This window comes from Nicotiana tomentosiformis, chromosome 7 (assembly GCF_000390325.3).
Source record: "Nicotiana tomentosiformis chromosome 7, ASM39032v3, whole genome shotgun sequence".
NCBI lineage: Eukaryota > Viridiplantae > Streptophyta > Magnoliopsida > Solanales > Solanaceae > Nicotiana > Nicotiana tomentosiformis.
In genome coordinates, this window is record NC_090818.1 from 105,984,018 (window position 1) to 106,004,929 (window position 20,912).

General features: G+C 39.7%; 1 non-coding gene across 1 annotated transcript; it reads left to right on the plus strand.

The window, feature by feature from the left end:
* The first annotated feature begins 9,446 nt into the window (after window positions 1-9,446).
* Window positions 9,447-9,553, plus strand: LOC117278060 (small nucleolar RNA R71). Its single transcript, XR_004508362.1, has one exon. It is a non-coding gene; the product is annotated as a small nucleolar RNA R71 (small nucleolar RNA).
* The last annotated feature ends 11,359 nt before the right edge of the window (window positions 9,554-20,912 follow it).

The following is a 20,912-nucleotide window of genomic DNA, read 5'->3' on the forward strand; positions in this document are numbered from 1 at the left end:
ACTTAGGTCTCACGAGTCATGAGAAATTCTAGTAGAGTCTTGCGGATCGATATGGAGATGTCTGTACTTATCTTCGAGAGGCTACATGGATGTTAGGAGAACTTCCCTTCCTTGATTACTCATTGTGCGGTTTGATTCTATTGAAGCTTGTGTGTTCACTTCCTTCCTACTCATTCTTATACGATGTTGAGCGCTTGTTACCAATTGGGCATCGAGAAATTGTAGTGGTGTTGTAGCTATGGTGCAGGATGTTTTTCCCTACGCATTCGGGCGGGCTATTATCATCGCCTTGTGGAAGGGTGATATGCCATCTCAGCTTAGTGGTAGTGTTGTCTACGGTTCGAGGCTATACATGATGTATTGTGATGTTCATGCATTGTTGTCGTGCAGTGCTGGTGTAAATCGTAGGGTGCCTAAATAAGTGTTGTGACAGTGAATGACTCGAGAGGAGGATTATTCGTTTCATGGTTTAGAGGTTCGGTATTCAATTCCAGCGGAAGAGAGGCGATTTAACTATGGATATTCAGTCTTTGGTTGACGGAGTAGCGAGATTTGATATTTCTAACTTGGTGGAATTCTTGTTGTGTTGTGGCATCATCGTCCCTGTTTGAACGTAGTAAGGCTCGTTGGTATGATGGTCTCCATTTGTTTGACTTCGGGGCATGTTATTGTGAAATAGTGCCTTAGAAGCGGTTATTAGAGATGGATTATGATTTGAGGCAGTATCTTGGGAACGAAGGGGGAGGAAGGACATGGTGGGAGGTGTCTCGCGGTGGTTGAATTGCTAGAGGTTGAGTAGTTTGCTTCGGAAGATGGTTAACTCAGAGTGAGAATGTTAGCGTATCGTATGGATTTTATGGTGGGATAGCCACATGCTTGAGAAAGTTTGGTGCGATTATGGTCATGGTGGACAAATGACTATGTCTATGAATTTCATTTGGGATGGTGGCTACTATAATAAGAAAGATTGTAATTTGACGGAAATGAGTTTGCTTGGAATGAAGAGGGGTGTGAAAGCTTGATCATGGTTTTGGGATGCAACATAACTTTGAGTTTTGGAACATATTGTTGGACCTTCAATTGATGCTAATAAGGAATGAACGGACTCTTACAGCTGGTGGACGAGCATGGGCTCGGGAGGGTTTACTGATTTCGTAGTAGTTGTAACCAGGGCTTGTCGTTGGAAGATGTAGATATGGAATTACACAATTGGGCTATATTCTGTTAGAAGGTTAGCGGTTGCATGATTATTGATGAAGTTCCTACGAAGAGTTCTACTTTCTACCCAACGGGAGGTATGTACTGATATATGAGCTTGGATCGCTTGAAGAAGATGGTATGACTTTCAGGAGGTCAGATGTGAGATTGTGGCTGACAATTTGAAATGTTTTATGAAAAGTTTAACAAAAGATTGCGAGAAATTTGATGGGTTAATGGTGTGAGATCATGGTGACTGATAAGGGGAAGTCATTGTGGGTTCTGATTTTATGTGATTATGTCTTAACGCCAAGTGGGGGAGCCTACCGTCTATGATTGGGTCACGTGGTTGTCTGCTTGTGTAGTTTCTGGTCATCAGTACATTAGTGGATCATTTGTGACTAAGGAAAGAACACATTGGGGGTAATTCGAGAAAGGGATTTGATGGGTGTGTATCTTATATTTTTGCCTTATCGGTTTATGTGAAGGTTGGGAAATGACTCGAATTTCATACTTCTTGTGGATGTGATGTAGAAGGAAAAAAATTCATCTGGTTACTTTTTTGGGAGTGTTCATCTACTAACAAAGCACTAGAGTTTGGTTAGATATTCGGGACCAAGTCAGAGTGGGTGACTCACAACAATGGGTCTAGTGGGTTCAATAATTAAATTGCGGTGTCTAAGGATTTTTGGTTTGTTGTGTAGTTAAGGATTGAGTTTTGCAATGTATTATGAAATGGACTTTGGGGTGTTTCTCTGTAGCAACAGGGTCTGTGGTGCGGTGTTAGAGAGATAGAAGGAAACAACTTCGGATTCGCAGAAGATCTTTCAGAACGGGTGTATCAGTTGGAGATACTATTGAGTGCAGGAGGAGAGTATGAGATAGCTTATGGGTATTGAGACAATGCGGTCTGGTGATTTGGGTCACTCGGGATGAGTGTTGTTTTAGGTCCGTTATGTATCTGAATAGAGCTATTATTTTGAAGGCAAGTCAAGAGTAAATTGGAAAAAGTTGAGTCAGTTAGTAATGGTTTGGATCAGCATGGGTTTGGAAATGATCAGTTCCTTCGATGTGGTAAGGCTATATAGGTGATTCGTGGTTGTACGTGTAGCTTGACATCTATCGTGATTTGATTGATTTGGAGGTATTTGATTCTGATGGCTCAGTTATGTGTAAATGGATCCCAGAAAAGTTATGGCGGTTTAAACCACGACTTGAGGTTTGTATTTTCTATGGTTATGGGAAGTTGGTTGTGGGTGGCGATTCTTTTTTGAAATGAGTTAAGTGAAAGGTTCGAGACGATGAAGTGTTAATTGTACTGATTATTCAGGAGTTATGATGAAATTCATGTACTCTCGCATAGCAGCATGATGTGTGCAGTGAGCGGTATAGAATTTGAAAGTTGAGGATCAAGGTTGGGGTTTCGTTTTGATAAGAATGTCACAAGCTCGGAGGAGCGGGGGCGGAGGAAGACTTTAGATGTTCAGAGTATGCTGGTGCTATCTTAGTGTCGCCTCAAAATGGTATCCTATGTAAGAGGCATTCTATATTGATTTGCATATTCTTTATTTGCGTTACAGAATTAATACGGTAGTTGGTATAGATATGCAGACTTTTCGACCGGGTGCGGAAGGTCGTGTGAGTACCTCCCATAGGATGATCGTATAAGCATGGTGTGTTAGTCATTTAAAGGGCAGAGATTGAAATCACGTATGGAGATTGTAGTATTGTCGTTGAATGGAGAATTTATGTCTGAGAGACACTCTATTCCTTTAGTTATGGACTATGGAAGTTTGTTCCGGATTTGAAGGTCGGTCGTATGTGTCATGGATAGGGTCATTGTGGATCTTTGGGAGGTTACATACCTATTTGGAGATGATCAGAATCAGCTTTAAGGTTCTTGGGTAGAATGGGGATGTATATTTTATGCCATATCAGATATGCTTAGTCAGCATAGCGTTGCTTATGGATGATTCTTCGGGCATAGTGGATGATATTCCTAGCGTCGTCTATTTCAGGTGCTACTCTTTTATGCCATATGGATTATGAGGAGGCTTGATTATTCACGCGTGTGTTGTGATCCGGCATAGCTTGTGGTATTATATGAGAGAGATGGCTTTCGAGATGTTGGTTGTTTGATGCAACTTTGTCGTGCTTGACTTCTGTAGCGCATGACGCTACGTCTCCCCCGAGTTATATCTCTGCACTTGATGTGTTGTTGTCGATATTCGGGCATCTCGTGGGTATGAGCATTATGACTTGACGAGTTTTTTTCTTATTGGTTGTTAGGTGTGGATCGGGTGGCACGTCGCCTCGGGTATGATGTTCGGAACGGTATCATGTTGGGTACGGTTCCTTATACGTACCTCAAAAGCTCAGAACACACACCTAAATTATGTTCGCTAGTCAAATATAGTATAGTATAATATTGTATCCACATGGATTGGATTTAAACAGTCAATATGATCAACAATTGAGATTTCTATGATTTCTAACTACAATTAACTAAGAATCTAAAGCTATTGACTAATGACAATCGCAAGAAAGTAAGCAAGGAAGTTATAAATGGGAGAAAATAGGGGTTGATAGGATAGGTGAAAAATAATTGTTGGGATCTAACTCTATGTAATTCACTTCTAATGTTTAAGTGAGTTTCTCTAATTCACTCAATTATTAGTTCAAACGTTAGGCAAAACTCCTCTCTCGATTAAGTCTTAACCTCACAAGATGAACCAATTTAAGCACGTGAAGATATGCAAGAATGCGTAGTGGATTGGTCTTTAGAAAAACCTCTTTCGATTATTCTCCTAACTAGGTTTAATCAATGATTCAACTAGCCTATTTCGATTACTAAGAAGAATTAGTGAACTCAACAAACAATATAATGCAAAAAGATATCACAAGTTATGCATCTCTCGATCACATGAACAAGTGAATATAGATGCAACAATTAAATCATCCAAAAATACTTCAATACATAAAGCTAGAGTTATAATCCACAAAAATACACCAACTCCATCAAACCCTAAAGAGAACTATTCCATAGATATGGAGCAATTCATCACAAATATAAGGCAAAATGGCCTCCTGGCCACCTAAACTTACACTCGTTTGTCAATCCGGTAAAGAAACTTAAAACTTTCCCATTTGAACACCTCAAATCAATGAAATAAATATCAATAAACACAGCCATCAGAGCGTGATCTTCAATTGCCTCACAAGAATGACAAGTCACACTATATAACTTTTTATTTCGACACGTGTAATTTGTGGGTACCACATTTGTATTACCAATTCAGCAAATTTCTAATTTATTATTTTCTTTCTCTTTATCACTGTCATGTACCAACTTTTACTCCACCATAACTCCGCCACCAGCACCACCACACATCGTCAAGTCAAGCCTAAATGGCCAAACCAAAATTTAACAGAAAGCCTACTCCTTCTGCGCCTTCTTCATTATCACCAATTTTACTTACCGATTTTGATTCTCGGCAAAGCCACCATTTTCTCCGGCCAACTCCAACATTTTTAGCCGCGAAGTAATTTGGTCCGGCAACGGAGCAGTAAAGAATTTTATCGGCGTCAATCTGTATCTCCATCTCCTCAATGCAATTTCCTCCTATTATCAATTTCTCTATCCATTAATAGACTAACTATCCGTCAGACTAAACATCCCATCTTCTTCTTATAAAGCCAATCCTTCACACACAGTTATCTCTTCCACCTTCAACTCTTTTTCTTTTTTTAACTGAAAAATACCTTTTGACAAGAAGAAAGGGGAGAAGAAAAAGAACGAAGAGATTCTGGACGGGAAAAAGGGGAGGAGTAGAGGAATGACATAGCATAGAGGAAAGGGGGACAAAGGGTATTGGGGGTGGGGGTGGCATGGGGGGAGGGGCGGAGAAAGGGAGAGATGGGAGAATTTGATTTGTTATATTTGCTTTTTCTTTTTATTCTTTTAGTTACTTTATTTATAATTATTTCTATTTTAGTATTTTTAATCAAATTGTTTCTATCAACGCGCCTTTTAAGTGTGATTTGTACACACTTTTGCCACATAAGAATAGTCAACGGTCAAAGGTATTTATTGATATCCATTTTATTGAGTTTAGGTGTTCAAATGGAAAAATTCTAAGTTGATTTACCGGTTTGATAAACCAGTACAAGTTTAAGTGGTCAGGAGGCCATTTTGCCGAAATATAATAAACGTATAGGAAAACATAAGTTCGATCCAAACTCGGGTCTTGAGCGAGGAAGGAATGATGAAATCCATGTGCTCGTGTTCTTCCAACTCCTCCTTAGCCTCATTAGGTCGATTCTATGTCAAAAGTCCAGAAAATAATATTTTTTCATGTATTTATACCAAGTAGGGTCGGGCCTAGACGAAATCACCTTCTCCTAACCGAAATTGGATTTTCACTCTGTAAACATTGCACAGGAGCATCACATGGGGCGACGCGCCATGCGGGGCATTAGTGGAGAAATCCAGAGAGATAGTTCTGACATGCAGCAGAGAATTTCACAGCCGCGGAGCCCCACACTCCGCGCCGCGCACCGCGGTAGTGAAGATTTCTGAGAGTACAGATTTTTCGTGCGTTTTGACGTTCAGACTTGGTCCTCGACCCCCGAACACAATCTCGGCTTAATCCCTTGGGCTTTTACTCAAATTTCAAAGCTCCAAATCACTCGAATTCATTCCATAACATCTACATAGTTTGGAATCACTCCTACAAGGCATATAACACACAATGAGTGAAAAACACTATCAATTAAAGCTCAAAACAAGTAAAGTGCAGTAAATTAGAGTGCAATAAGAGACTAAAATATGAGATTATAGCCTACCATCAACACCCCACACTTAAACCATTGCTCGTCCTCGAGCAATCAAACTACACTTCACATAGACACGATCGTTTTCAACAACTCTCATAACTCATCATACCAAGAATATATAAAATAGATTAAGCACAATACCGTAACATCCTAGCCTCAAGATTTGACTCACAGGCACCATGCATTATTTATAACCCGCTCACTTACTTTAACATAGAGGTCAACGACATTACTTGTCCTTCATGAATCAAGTGCCCTCACACAACAATAGAGAGTATTTCCACACATAATAAAAATTAGGAACAATTAGGAACTCAAGATAGAAAGAATTTGCTCACTCTCAGAAACAACATTCATATGACACAAAAGATGTATCATAAGCTGGTCCGTAGTGTACTACTCTACTAATTTAGCTCATTCAGTCAAGGATCAAGTAGGACTTTAACTGGTTGTAATATAGGCTACGGGATGGGTAGGATACATTTGGATATAAGAGTGACTACACCTCCCTAAGCACTTTAATACATACATTTCATTGTTCAAAACCTCACACTTATGTCAAACCATACCTCCGCCTTCACATCAATATACATCAACTCCTTACTTCTTTAAGCACAATTACATCAAGAGCCACCACTATCAAGGAATATTTTGTACAACAATACAACTATATTTTATAATCTCTTTCATTTCAAGTGGCTCTTATTTTTTTCAAAACAATGCACTTTCTGTCCTATTTCAATAGTTCCACTCAAAAGCCAAACCAACCATCCCACACTTCAACTTTTACAAAGTTCATAACAAATTCAAGTGCTCACGAGAGGTATAATGTTCAAATAGATTGTCAATTCAAACAAATAGGTAGGGCTTGTAATGTGGTTGCCAAAGAAATAGGATTATAGGCTCAAAGGGGTTAACTAAGATACATAACAATTAGGTGGGTAAACATATCATTGCTCAACAAAGAAATGCCTATATCATTTCCAAGACTGAATAAAACTATTATTTCGTTTTGCAAACACATGGGGCAAGTTCTAGACATCAATTGCAATGCACAGAATACCACAAAACCTCCCACATACATGGCACATGACTTACTCAGGATTGGACTATCAAGATACTCTAGTCAAAGCACTTAAGCAAAGTTAAGATCATACAATTTAAGGTACTTATACAAGAGTTAAAAACTGAGCCTAAGCGTCACAACTAAAGTACTTACTATTCTCAAGGTGTAATAAAGTCAAGAGATATTGCTTCCAATTCAAATTACAGCACAAGGCCTCCTACTACTCTACAAAACAAAAACTAACTACACCCGATTCAAACGAAATCCTTGGAAAAGAACCACGGCACAAAGAAAACCCAAGGAAGAATTAATACACTACCTACAAGAGAAAGTCTTTTTGTCTTTTTTATTTAGACTTTAATCTCTCAAGAAACCAGTCGAATGATATCCATCGTCGGGAAAAATAAAATAAAAAACATTTTTTATGGTTTTTTCAATTATTTTCTATCTCTAACTACTAAAACCAACAAAACTAATACATATACATACAACATACAATATATTCCCCACCCCACACTTTAAGTTGTGGTATGTTCCCATGACACACAATTAAAAAGTATAAGTTAAAGGAAACTTTCTTGAACATCTAGTCGGGGTCTGAGTCGAAGTCGGGAGCCATCCTCGCACCCGAACCAATGCACACATCCATGCCGATAGCTTCTTCTCAGCCTTTTTGGGGTACACCCCACACGTATCTTTCTCACTTAGTGCAGTCTTCTCTTTTAAGCCCTTTACTTTCTACTCAACACTTGCAGCTAGTTTTTTCTTTTGTTCCCTCTTTGCTACATTCATCTAAAAATCGCAATCTCCTCACTCACTCCCAGCGTGAGTTTTCTTTCGTGTATATCTAATATAGCTCTACCCATTGCTAAAAATGGTCTTCCTAGGATGATAGGGACCTCCTTGTTCTCCTCCATATTCACCACTATAAAATCTACAGGAAATACAAACTTATCCACCTGAACTAACACATCTTCCACTATCCCCTCGGGTATTAAAGTTGTTTGGTCTGCCAGCTGCAAAGATATGGGTACAGACATTATCTCTCCAATCTTTGTCTCCAGTTTTGTGTAAATAGATAGAGGCATTAAATTAATTGAGGCACCAAAATCACATACTGATTTATTAAAATGAATAGTTCCTACAGAGCAAGGTATAGTAAAACTCCCTGGATCTCCACACTTTTGAGGGAGTTTGTTTGCAATATCGCGTTGCAATGCTCTGTGAGCTTGCCCACTGAGGTCTCCTCGATTTTCCTCTTATTTGTAAGGATCTCTTTCAAGAATTTTGCATAAGAAGACATTTGTGAGAGCACTTTTGTGAATGGTAAGTTTACATGAACATGTTTCAGCACATCCAGAAATCTCCCAAACTGCTTGTCCAGTTTTTATCTATATAGCTTTTGGGGGAAAGGTAAAGCAGGCATGTGCTCGATCTCATCATGTTCCTCCCATCTTGATTTTTCTTCCTTCTTCTTCTTCTCTGCTTTTATCGGTCCTTCCTTCTTTTTTTCAGCATCACTCTTCAGCTGCTCCCCACTTTCTTTTTTAAGTATCACATCTTTTTGGATCGGGACGGGATCTTTCAACACTTGCCATCTTCTCAGAGTTACAACATTCATTGTTTCTTTAGGATTCTTTTCTGTATCAGTGGGGAGAGTTTCTGGAGCCCTCTCATATAATATTGCTATAATCTGTCCCACTTGTCTCTCCAAGTTCAAAAATCAGTGCCCAGTTCTTTGAAAGTTGCTCCATGGGCATCTAGCCTCTCATCTATTTTCAAAATAAAGGCCTTCATGAGATCTTCTATGCCAGACTAAATGGGTTGTTAAGGCTGAAATTTCTGCCTCTGCTAATTCATAAAGCCAGGAGCTCCTTGTCCCTGAGGTCTAGAGTTATTTTGTTGCCAAGCATTTGCAGTACCTCCAGGTGAACTCCATGAAAAACGGGGGTGCCTCTGACCCATTACATTATAATTTCCCACAGTATTCACTTCCTCATTTGAAGCTTGACACTCATGTGTAGGGTGTCCTCTTCCATATATATCATAAGTTGCGTGAGGCTCCTTTTGTATCGAGGCTAAGGTCAGCTTCCATATTTTCTTAGCCATAGAATCAAGTTGTACCTGCACAGATGTATTAGCATCAGCTTGGTGAACACCAGTCGATCTTCTTATTTCAGTACTTTCAGAGGGCCACTAATTTGCATCTTCCGATAACTCATCAAGAATTGTAACCATCTCCTCAGGAGTCTTCTTCATCAAAGGGCCTCCAACTGCAATGCTCAATGTTCTACGCGAGGCCGGTATCAATCCTTCCCAAAAATCCTGGAGTTGCATCCAGAGTTCAATTGCATTATGTTGACACTTTCTAACAATCTCCTTAAACCTCTCACATGCTTCAAAAATAGTTTCAAACTCTTTCTGACAGAAGTTATGGATTTCTCTTCTAATCCTGCTCGTCTTAGCCGAGGAGAAATATTTATCAAGGATTTTTCTGGTCATCTCCTACCAAGTTCTGATCGATCCACTGGGCAAACTTCGAAGCCATTCCTTAGCATCATCTTTAAGTGAAAAGGGGAATGCCCTTAAGTACACTGCATCTTGTGACACCCCATTATATTGAAAGGTGTTCACGATCTCCTCGAAATCAATTAGATGAGTGTTTGGATTTTTGTTTGGCTTACATATGAAGACACAACAATTCTGAAGGGTTTGAAGCAACCCTTGCTTCGACTCAAAATTGTTTGCCGTAATTGAAGGTGGTCTAACACTTGATAAACCTTGATTGTAGACCGGTCTAGCATATTCTCCAAGTGGTCTCCCATACAAGGGTTGATGTTGATTAAGTTTGAGACCCCTCTTTTCTTCATAGATATTCTGTGTATCTCTAATAATTGCTTCCTCAGCATCCCATGTAACATTTTCTCATTATTGGGTTACCTCTCTTGCAGCCAAATCTACATTGTCATCACCGTTTTCAGCCATATTTGCTTTGTTTGAGGACAACACAACCTTTTCTGAGGTCTCGGTGAGATTTCTTTCCTTCCTCAACTGTCACAGATGTTTTTCTATCTCTGGTTTGTATGGTAGCACTTCCTTCGTAGAAGTTCTAGTCATGCACCACTATGAACCTGTAAACTGCGCACAATCAAAGAGCACCAAACGTAAAAAGGGAAAAATAAAATAAACTAAAACGAAAAATTCTTGAATTAGAACTACAAACTATTTCAAACACTATTAATTGCCAATTTCCGGCAACGGCGCCAAAATTTGACGAGCTCAGAACACACACCAAAATTATGCTCGCTAGTTAAATATAGTATAGTATAATATCGTATCCATAAATATTGGATTTAAATAGTATTCTTTTAGTTTCTAGCTTGATTGCTATCCAATATGATCAAAAATTGAGATTTCTATGATTTCTAACTATAATTAACTAAGAATCTAAAGCTATTGACTAATAACAATCGCAACAAAGGCAATCAAGGAAGTTATCAATGGGAGAAAATAGGGGTTGATAGGATAGGTGAAAGATAATTGTTGGGATCTAACTCTAGGTAATTCACTTCTAATGTTTAAGTGAGTCTCTCAAATTTACTCAATTATTAGTTCAAACGTTAGGAAAAACTCCTCTCTCGATTAAGTCTTAACCTCACAAGATGAACTAATTTAAGCACGTGAAGATATGCAAGAATGCGTAATGGATTGGTCTTTAGGAAAACCTCTTTCGGCTATTCTCCTAACTAGGTTTAATCAATGATTCAACTAGCCTCTTTCGATTACTAAGAAGAACTAATGAACTCAACCAACAATATAATGCAAAGATATCACAAGTTATGTATCTCTCGATCACATGAATAAGTGAATATAGATGCAACAATTAAATCATCCAAAAATGCATCAATGCATAAAACTAGAGTTATAACCCAAAAACAATAATCAATACACCAACTCCATCAAACCCTAAAGAGAACTACTCCATATATATGGAGCAATTCATCACAAATATAATAAAAGTATAGGAAAATATAAGTTCGATCCAAACTCGGGTTTTGAGTGAGGAAGAAATGATGAAATTCTTGTGCTCGTATTCTTCCAACTCCTCATTACCCTCTTTATGTCGACTCTGTCTCAAAAGTCCAAAAAATAATATTTTTCCATGTATTTATACCAAGTAGGGTGGGCCCCAGACGAAATCACCTTCTCCTAGCCGAAATTGGATTTTTGCACTGTACAAATTACACAGGGAAATCTATAGAGCTAGTTCTGATATGCAGTAGAGAATTTCACAATCGCGGAACCCTACGCGATGCGGCAGTGAAAATTTCTTAGAGTACAGATTTTTCGTGTGTTTTGACGTCCAGACTTAGTCCTCGACCCCCGAACACGATCTCGACTTAATCTCTTGCGCTTTTACTCAGACTTCAAAGCTCAAAATCACTCAAATTCATTTCATAACATCCACATAGCTCGAAATCACTCCTACAAGGCATAAAACATACAATGAGTGCAAAACACTATCAATTAAAGCTCAAAACAAGTAAAGTGCAGTAAATTAGAGTGCAATAAGCGACTAAAATACGAGATTATAGCCTACCATAAATACCTTATGTGTTATGTTTCTCACCTTTGATATAGGTATGTAGTATTGTTTTGGATGTCATATTCGTCATGCGGGTTGGGTAGTTCTTTGCCAGAGGTCGTTCTTCTTTATGGGTCATATTCGAGTTGTAGCTTGTCAGTGCATTGATGGCGTCATATGAAATTTTAAAAGGTTTTTGAGGTGGCTTATTGCCCGATCAGCTTGCATTGGTGAGACAAGGTTATTGGACCTGAAATCAGTGCAATCCGATTTATGTAAGTTATATTAAAGAGAAAATGTCACTAATCAGTTCAAAGTGAGGAAATGGTTCTTGTCAAGCAGAGAGACTCCACGAATTATTGATTTAGCAGGTGGTAATGAGTTTCTACACATCTCTTTCATCATTGAAGTATTGCAAGGGTCGAAATAGGGCTTATATGTGTTATGAGGTATCCTAAAGGCATCGGGTTAGTAAATTTGCAGCTTTTACGGTTAGAGGATGCTATTATAGGCATATGAATTATGCAGTGCATTGTGTGGTTTCAACATGGGTGCATGATCATGTTTGGTATAGCGTGTTGAGATTGATACAGTATTCGTATGTTAGAATCAAGTCTCGTAGAGAATTCTGAATGTTAGAATTTGGTTCTAAGGCTTGTGGGCTAAGGTAGCAGGAAGGATCTTCAGTCTGGCTCGAGCTAATGTCCTCACATGGGTTGTGGTGACACGAGTAGGTGCACAAGGTGTTAAACAACGATTTTGGACAGCTCCGGAATGGTTCTTGGCACGTTCAAGGACGAATGTATGTTTAAGTGGGGGAGAATGTAATGACATGGCTAGTCGTTTTGAGTTCTAGCGCGTTGTTCGGCAGTTTGAGACCTTGAATAGCTTCACTTCATGTTTTATGACTTGTATGCATAGTAGGAATTGAATTTAAAGATTTGAGACCTTGGCATTTGAAGATTTTTGAATTTCCTAAGTTTAATTTGAAGTGGACTTTGGTATTATTGATGTTCATTTGGGATTCTGAGCCTTGGAGTAGGTTTGTATCGTGATTTGTGACTTGTACATAAAAATTTGTGTAATTCTGAATGTTTAAGTATGATTCGGACGCGTTAATCAAAGTTTGAAGGTTTGAAAGTTAAAAGAAAGATTTTGATCGTCGATTTGTAGTTTAGATGTTGTTTGGTGTAATTTGAGGCCTCGAGCAGGTTCTTGTCAGGTATTGGGACTTGTTGATGTGATTGGACGGGGTCCCGAGGGCCTCGGATGTATTTCGGGGAGGTTTCAGATCATTTCTCCATGTTTTGCTTCTGCTACTGTTGGTGTCTGGTTTTGTTCTTCGCAAACGCGAAGGGATTCACGCGGTCGCGAAGAAGGATTTTGGCTGCTGAGATATTGTGCTTCATGTTCACAGACGTTTGGATGGCAATGCTACGCGTTTGCGATGAAGCTGGCCTAAGGGAATTTGGCATTCGCGCTCGCGATGGCGTGGACGCGTTCGCGATGGTGCAGCCTGGTAAAGAATCGCGTCTGCGAGACAAGTCTCGCGTTCGCGTAGAATAGTTTTGGGTCCAAAGTTTGTTGAGCTTCGCGAACACGAGAGTAGTGTCGCGTTTGCGATGAAAGGATGTCTGGCAGTGTATAAGTTTGGAAATCGGGCTTGGGTTCATTTTTATCTCATTTACTCCATTGGAGCCGATTTTGGGGCAATATTGAAGTAGTGTTTTCATCATCCATCATAAGGCAAGTAATTGCTACATACTATGTGTTAAACACATGAATTATATATGGATTTTAACCTGAATATTGGTGAAAATTGTGAGATTTTGAAGAAAAAATTAGAAATGGTAAATTTGGATTTTTACCACAAAATCAGACATGAAATTAGGAATAAATTATATATTTGAGTTTGTAGTGTTATGGGTAATGATTATCTTCAAAACCTTTTGGAATCTGGCACGTGGGACCGAGGGTTGACTTTGTTGACATTTTGAGCGGAGTTGAGAATTGTTATTAATTGATTAATTATGAGTGTTGGAGTATATTTTATTGGTTTGCATGTTGTTTGACTAGTTTCAGATTGATGGGCACCGGTTTGAGGTGTTAGAGAGGCGTTGGAGCCGACTATGGAACTTCAGAGCGAGGTAAGCCTCCTCTCTAACCTTGTGAGGGGACTTTATGGTGAGCTACATTCCATCCCACGTGTTGCAGCCCACAGAGTCTCCATCATATTTATTTACTTCATCTTGTCTAATTTACATTCCAGACAGATGTTGTATTATTATTGTACTCCTTAGTAAATGTCCATGCACTTGTGACACCGGGTTTTGAGATATTCTAGTTGATGTTAATGGATTTGCTTTAATATTATCACGTTTTATTTTATGTCTTACTAATATTGTATGTACTTATGATTTCAAATGCATTAATTTCTTTATTTTAATAAAACTTATGATTTCAAAAGTAATAAAATAAATAATTATTCAGATAGTTCACCATTGGCTTGCCCAACGGCAACATTGGACGTCAGCACGGCCTATATTTTTCTTGTATGTGTCATGCACCTTACGTGACTTGTTGTGTTGTTTCCAATGAGCTATTTGATGTATTGATATTACTTGTGGACGTGGACTGAAATAGTTCACTGGCATATGCATACAATGTTGCTTGCCACTTATACCAGTTCAGGAGTACGAAACTTGACATTTATCGATCATGCACATGAGCACTTGTATATTATGCTTTCATTGTAAAATTGAGCATGAGACCATGTCGGGCGGATTGAGGCATTGGCACATGAGTTGTCCCCTGTGGTTGTAATTGTTAATGAGAGCATGAGGTGCCATGTGAATGTAGTTCGTGAACTGGACTCGTGACTTGTGATTATGAGGAGTGGTATCTCGGGGTGATTTTGTTGAAACCCGTATGTTAGAATGGTGTGATTATTTGGTTGTCATTTGTTTATCTTAGTTGGTTTACTGGTAATTTTAAGGGTGTTCTGATTACTTTACTGTTTATATCACATGTTTATTCCTTATTTCCATTTACTGATTCTTGCTTCCATTATTAGCTTTATATTTATATATTGCATAGGTTATTAGGTGTCTTGACTTTTACCTCGTCGCTACTCCACCGAGGTTAGTCTTGATACTTACTAGGTACCGACTGTGGTGTACTCATATTACACTTTTGCATATTTTTGTGTAGATACAGTTACCTCGGAGCGCGCCGGTCATTAGTTAGCTGATTGCGAGTTGCGGCGGAGACTTGAAGGGATACCTGCCATTGAGTTCGCAGGCCTCAGAGTCACCTTCTGAAGTTTTGCATTGATACTATTTACTTCTATTCCAAACAGTGATGTAATTTATATTCTTAGTTATTGCCAAAATGACCTATGACTTGTACTACCGGTTTTGGGATATTTTAACTCGAATTTGACTATTATACATGAATCCATCAATATTTTTATCATTTATTTAGTGTTTTGAGATGGAATAATTGTGAAAACTGCCTAAGCTATAATTTGAGGATTTAAAAGTCGGTTTGAGGTCGGAATTGAATAGTTTTAGTATGGTTGGACTCGATATTGAATGGGTGTTCGGATTTTGTAAGTTTGGTCGGGTTCTGAGACGCGAGTCTGGGGTTGACTTTTTGAAATGACTTTTCAGTTATCTTTAAAGATTGCAATTTTATTATCCAGAATAGTTTCATGTGGTTTACTAGTGGATTGAGTTAGCTTGTTTGAGGTAAAGGCTTACTAGTGGATATTAGCTTGTTTGAGGTAAAGGCTTACTAGTGGATTGAGTTAGCTTGTTTGAGGTAAGTATCTTGCCTAACTTTGTGTGGGGAAATTACCCCTTAGGATTTGGGTTGATTGTTCAATTTATGATTTGTGAAAGCCATGTACGCAAGATGATGAGTGGGTACACGGGCTATATGTAGTATTTACCGGTTTAGGCTATTTGGACTCTTTTCATTGACTTTAATTGAATCGTCATAGCATGTTATTTTTTCATTGTTAGTCTACCCTTACAGGTATTAATCTACCCTCACATGCCTTATTTGACAATGTTAACACATGTTCCACATTTTACTTGTTAATTGCTCTTATATGCTTTAGTTGAAGTTATTGTCTTCCTAATTGTCTGTTACTTCTTTAATTGATGAATTAGTTACTTGAAGTTGTGTTTTTACGGAATAGCTTCTTGTTGAGTTATTGGTGTTGAATTTGTAAAAGTCGTGATCACATTGAGGCAAAGTTGTTAATTGTTTAAATACCATTCTTGTTGAGCTATTCAATTTCAGTTTGCTATTATTGAGACTCTTGTACACATTGTGCTTGAGCCAAGGGCTGTTTGTTGTGGAAATATTGATATTGTTGATTCTTTTGGCAAGTGGTGGCATTTTGGCACTTAGGGTGCGAGTTGTGATATTTATACGCATGCAGTGGTTTAAGGTGGGCTTGATGCACATATTGCTAGTAGGGGAACAACTTGAAGCCATACGGTGTGATAAGATGAGCTAAAGCACGGGTAGCTATTTCAGGAAAAATGATTTTCAAACTAAATTTAAGGCTCTCGTGGTGATATATGGAAAGATTGTGATTGTGAATGTCAAATGAGATACGAGGCGGTACCTCGGTTGTGATTCTTGTGTTACCTTTCATTTACATCACTTGTGTTTGTCTACATCATTTTCTTGGTGTTCTTCTTATATGTTCCTCCCTTGTTACCTTGCTGCCTTAAATTTAGTTGTGGCATATCTTGTTGTATTTCTTCATTGCCTCATTTCCATTGCTTATATTGTGATATACGTGTTCAATATTTTTTTCTTATCCTAGTAGGTGTCTTGACCTAACCTCGTCACTACTCTACCGAGGTTAGGCTTGATACTTACTAAGTACCATTGTGGTATACTCATACTACGCTTCTGCGTATCTTTTTGTGCAGATCTAGGTACCTCATACCATGCTAGGCACCAATGAGTAAAGCATTCAGACCGGAGACTTCAAGGTATACATGTCGGCATTTACAGGCCTCGAAGTCACCCTTTATGTCCTTGTTTTTCTATTGCATACTCTTTATTTAGAAAGTGATATATAATTGATGTTTCAGTATACTCTTGTAGAGCTTATGACTAAGTTTTACAGAGTTATTGTCAGCGGTATTGTTGAGTTCTATTATAGTAGCTAGATAGTTTAATTTGAAGTTCTATTGTTATTTCCGTTATATCTTCATGTATATTAGGATTACCTAGTCTTAGAGACTATGTGCCATCACGATATCCTACGGTGGGAGATTTGGTGTCGTGACAAGTTGGTACCAGAGCTCTAGGTTCTTTAGTATTACGAGTTATAAGTAGTTTTAGTAGAGTATTGCGGATCAGAACGGAGACATCTTTACTTATCTTAGAGAGGCTATGGAACTGTTAGGAAACTTCACTTCTTTGATTACTTATCATGCAAATTTGTTGACTTCGAAATTTTGAATCTTTGTCTTTTATTCTCTCACAGATGGTGAGAACATGCACTGCTAGATCCGACGATTAGACACTCGCGCTCCCTGCTAGAGCCGGGAGAGGCCGGGGCAGAGGCCGTGAGGGGCACATGGTACATCTAGAGTACCTGCCTAAGCTATGACAGAGGGGTCACTAGTAGCTCCAGTTAGGGAGCACGCGCCTGTTGCCACACCTGTACTTCAGGATACCCTCGCACAATTCTTGAGCATGTTGGTACTCTAGCTCAGGCGGGGTTGATTCCACTTGCACCAGCCACATCTCAGGATGGGGGAGGAGCTCAAAATCCCGCGGCCTGTACCCTATAGCAACGGGTCCATGACTCCATGCTAATCAGGTCCCAAAGGTTATACCAGTACATCCTGCCATTCCAGTTCAGCCCAAGGTTAGGGCAGCAGCATCTGAGAAGGAGCAGCTTAGACTTGAGAGGTACAAGAAGTACCATCCTCCTAATTTCAGCGGCCTAGCTACATAGGGTTTTCTAGAAAAGTGTCACTGCACCATGGGTATTGTGAAGACAAGCGGGGTTACTTTTACTCTATTCCAGCTATCAGGAGTTGTGTATCAGTAGTGACGGGCTTACAAGGAGGGTAGCCCCGCCGATGCAGCTTCACTCACGCGGGCTCAGTTTTCGGAGATATTCTTGAGAGATTTTGTTCCCCAGAGCCTTCGGGATGCATGGCGTGCAGAGTTTGAGCAGCTGCGCTAGTGTACCATGACAGTGTTAGAGTATGCTGTCAGATTTAGTGAGTTATCCAGACATGCACCTCCCTGAGTTTCTACAGTCAGAGAGTGAGTCTGTTGATTTATCGAGGGGCTCGACTATGGTATTAGATTCAGCATGGCTCGAGAGTTTGATACATATTCCCTATATCAATAGGTGGTAGAGATCGCATAGAGACTGAAGGGTATGCGGGGCCATGAGAGAGAGGATAGGGAGGCCAAAAGGCCTCCAGATTCTGGTGGATATAGTGGTACCCGTGCCCCAGTTGCAGTCCGTCATGGCAGGGGCTATGTGAGTTGTCGAGTTCATTTAGCACTTCCAGCTTCTAGTGGTGCTCCGGCTACTTCCAACTCTCATGTTGCCCATTATGCATCGCCACTGTCTAGTGCACCTCCTACATGGGGTGCTTTCAGTGGTCAGTCCAACCGACTAGGCCCGGGCCACCTTTAGTAGCCACGCCCACCGAGAGCTTATTTTGAGTGGGGTTATACCCGTCATATGGTGAGGGACTACCCCAGACTCAGGAGGGGTGCACCTCCACCGACTATTCAGGCTCCACGTATTCCACAAGGTCTCTAGACTTCTCAGGCCGTGGTTGCTGCTCCAGTTGCCGTTCCACCTGCACAACCAGCTAGGGGTGGAGGTTAGGCGGGTATGGGTCACCCTAGAGGGGGAGGATAGGCCAGGTGCTATGCTTTTCTAGGTAAGACGGAGACGGTTGCATCAGAGGCAATTATCACAGGTATTGTTCCAGCTTGTCATAAAGATGCATCAGTCTTATTTGATCCAGGATCCACTTACTCGTATGTATCATCTTAATTTGCTCCGTATTTGGGTATATCTCGTGATTCTTTGAGTTCTCATGTGTATGTGTCCATGCTTGTGAAAGATTCTATTATTGTGGACCGTGTGTATCGGTCGTGTTTAGCTGCTATTGGTAGATTTGAGACCAAAGTTGATCTATTATTGCTCAGTATGGTAGATTTTGATTATCTTGGGCATGGACTGGTTGTCACTCTATCATGCTATTCTTGATTGTCACTCCAAGATAGTTACATTGGTTATGCCAAGTTTACCGCGGTTGGAGTGGAGGGGTACTTTGGATTATGTTCCTAGCAGGGTTGTATCCTTCCTTAAGGCACAACGGATGGTTGAGAAGGGGTGTGATGCATACCTAGCCTTTGTGAGAGATGTGAGTGTTGATACTCCTACCGTTGAGTCAGTTCCGGTAGTGAGAGACTTCCCAGATATATTTTCGGCAGATCTTTCGGGCATGCTGCCTGATAGAGATATCGATTTTGGTATTGACTTGTTGCCAGGCACTCAGCCTATTCCTATTCCACCATATCGTATGGCCCCAGCAGAGTTGAAGGAGTTAAAGGAGCAGTTGCAAGAGTTGCTTGATAAGAGTTTCATTCGTCCTAGTGTGTCACCTTGGGGTGCTCCGGTTCTATTTGTGAAAAAGAAGGATGGTTTTATGTGCATGTGTATTAACTATCGGCAGTTGAACAAGGTTACAGTGAAGAACATGTACCCATTGCCGCACATTGATGACTTATTTGACCATCTACATGGTGCCAGAGTGTTCTCAAAGATTGATTTGTGGTCAGGGTATCATCAGGTGAAGATTTGGGATTCGGATATCCCAAAAACTCCTTTTAGGACTCGGTAAGGTCATTACGAGTTCCTTGTGATGTCATTTGGGCTAACCAATGCCCCCAACAACATTTATTGTAATGATCCGGCCAGTCGTTCCGAGAGTTATAACCATGTTTTCCCATTCCTGCTTCTTTATGTGTTGTTCAGCGGTGTTGAGTTGTATCGAGTTGGTAGGTTTGGGTCCGGAGTAGTTTTGGAGTGAAATGAACACTTAGTCTCTTAGTTATAAAGTTAAGTTAGAAAAGTCAACCGGAAGTTGACTTATGAGTAAACGAATTCGGATGTGGATTTTTATGATTCGATTAGCTTCGTTGGGTGATTTTAGACTTAGGAGTGTGTCCGGAATGTAATTTGGAGGTCCGTGGTAGAATTAGGCTTGAATTGGCGAAAGTTGAAAGTTTAGAAGTTCTTAGGCTTGAATCCGAGGTTGATTTGGTGTTTTGATGTTGTTTTGGGTGTTCCGAAGATTAGACTAAGTTCGGGTAGTGATATATGACTTGTAGGAATTATTGGTTGAGGTCCCGAGGGCCTCGGGTGAGCTTCAGATAGGTTTGGGTTGTGTTGCGCTCGTTTATCTTATGTTTCGACGTCGTTTCTTCAAGCATAAATGATATCATATTGAACAAATGAGCTCTGATTTCTTTTTTGATTGAAGCATTAGAACTGTATCATAATTACGGACCCGTAGCAAAAAGAATCGTCGAATTTAGACATCGTATGAGGAGGTTTTGGTCATTTTACTAAGAATTAGGTTGCTAGATTTTTTAGATTAATTACGAAATTGCGACTGACGGCGTATTTAAAAATCTGCACTATTTGCAAATATTAAAACCTACATATCTCCTTCATTATAAGGTCAAATGGAGTGATTCAAAAGCCTAACTTGACTAGAATTTTACAAGGAATCTATTAGAGGCATAAATAGCGGGTTTCGGGGATTGTTTGGCATGATAAATGAGGCAGAATATCTGGCAGAAAAAAATATAAAACAAGAGTTTGTTCATTCGGTCATATTTTGAGTTGGGGAGCTCGGATTTGGGCGATTTTAGGGGCGATTTTAGGGGCGATTTTCACCATAAGGATTGGGGTAAATGTTCTCTACTCAATTTGGGTTATATTTCATGAATCTATCTTCGTTTTTGGGATTTGATTGATGATTTCAAAGTAAAATTGAGGGAGTTAGGGTTTGAGTTTTGGAGAGTTTAAGTGAGGATTTGAGGGACCAAACGGAGTCCGATTTTGATGAATTTTATATGGTTAGACTCGGGAGAGGACGATGTTTATTATTCTGCCATTTTTGACTGATTTCGACACATGTTCCCGGGGGT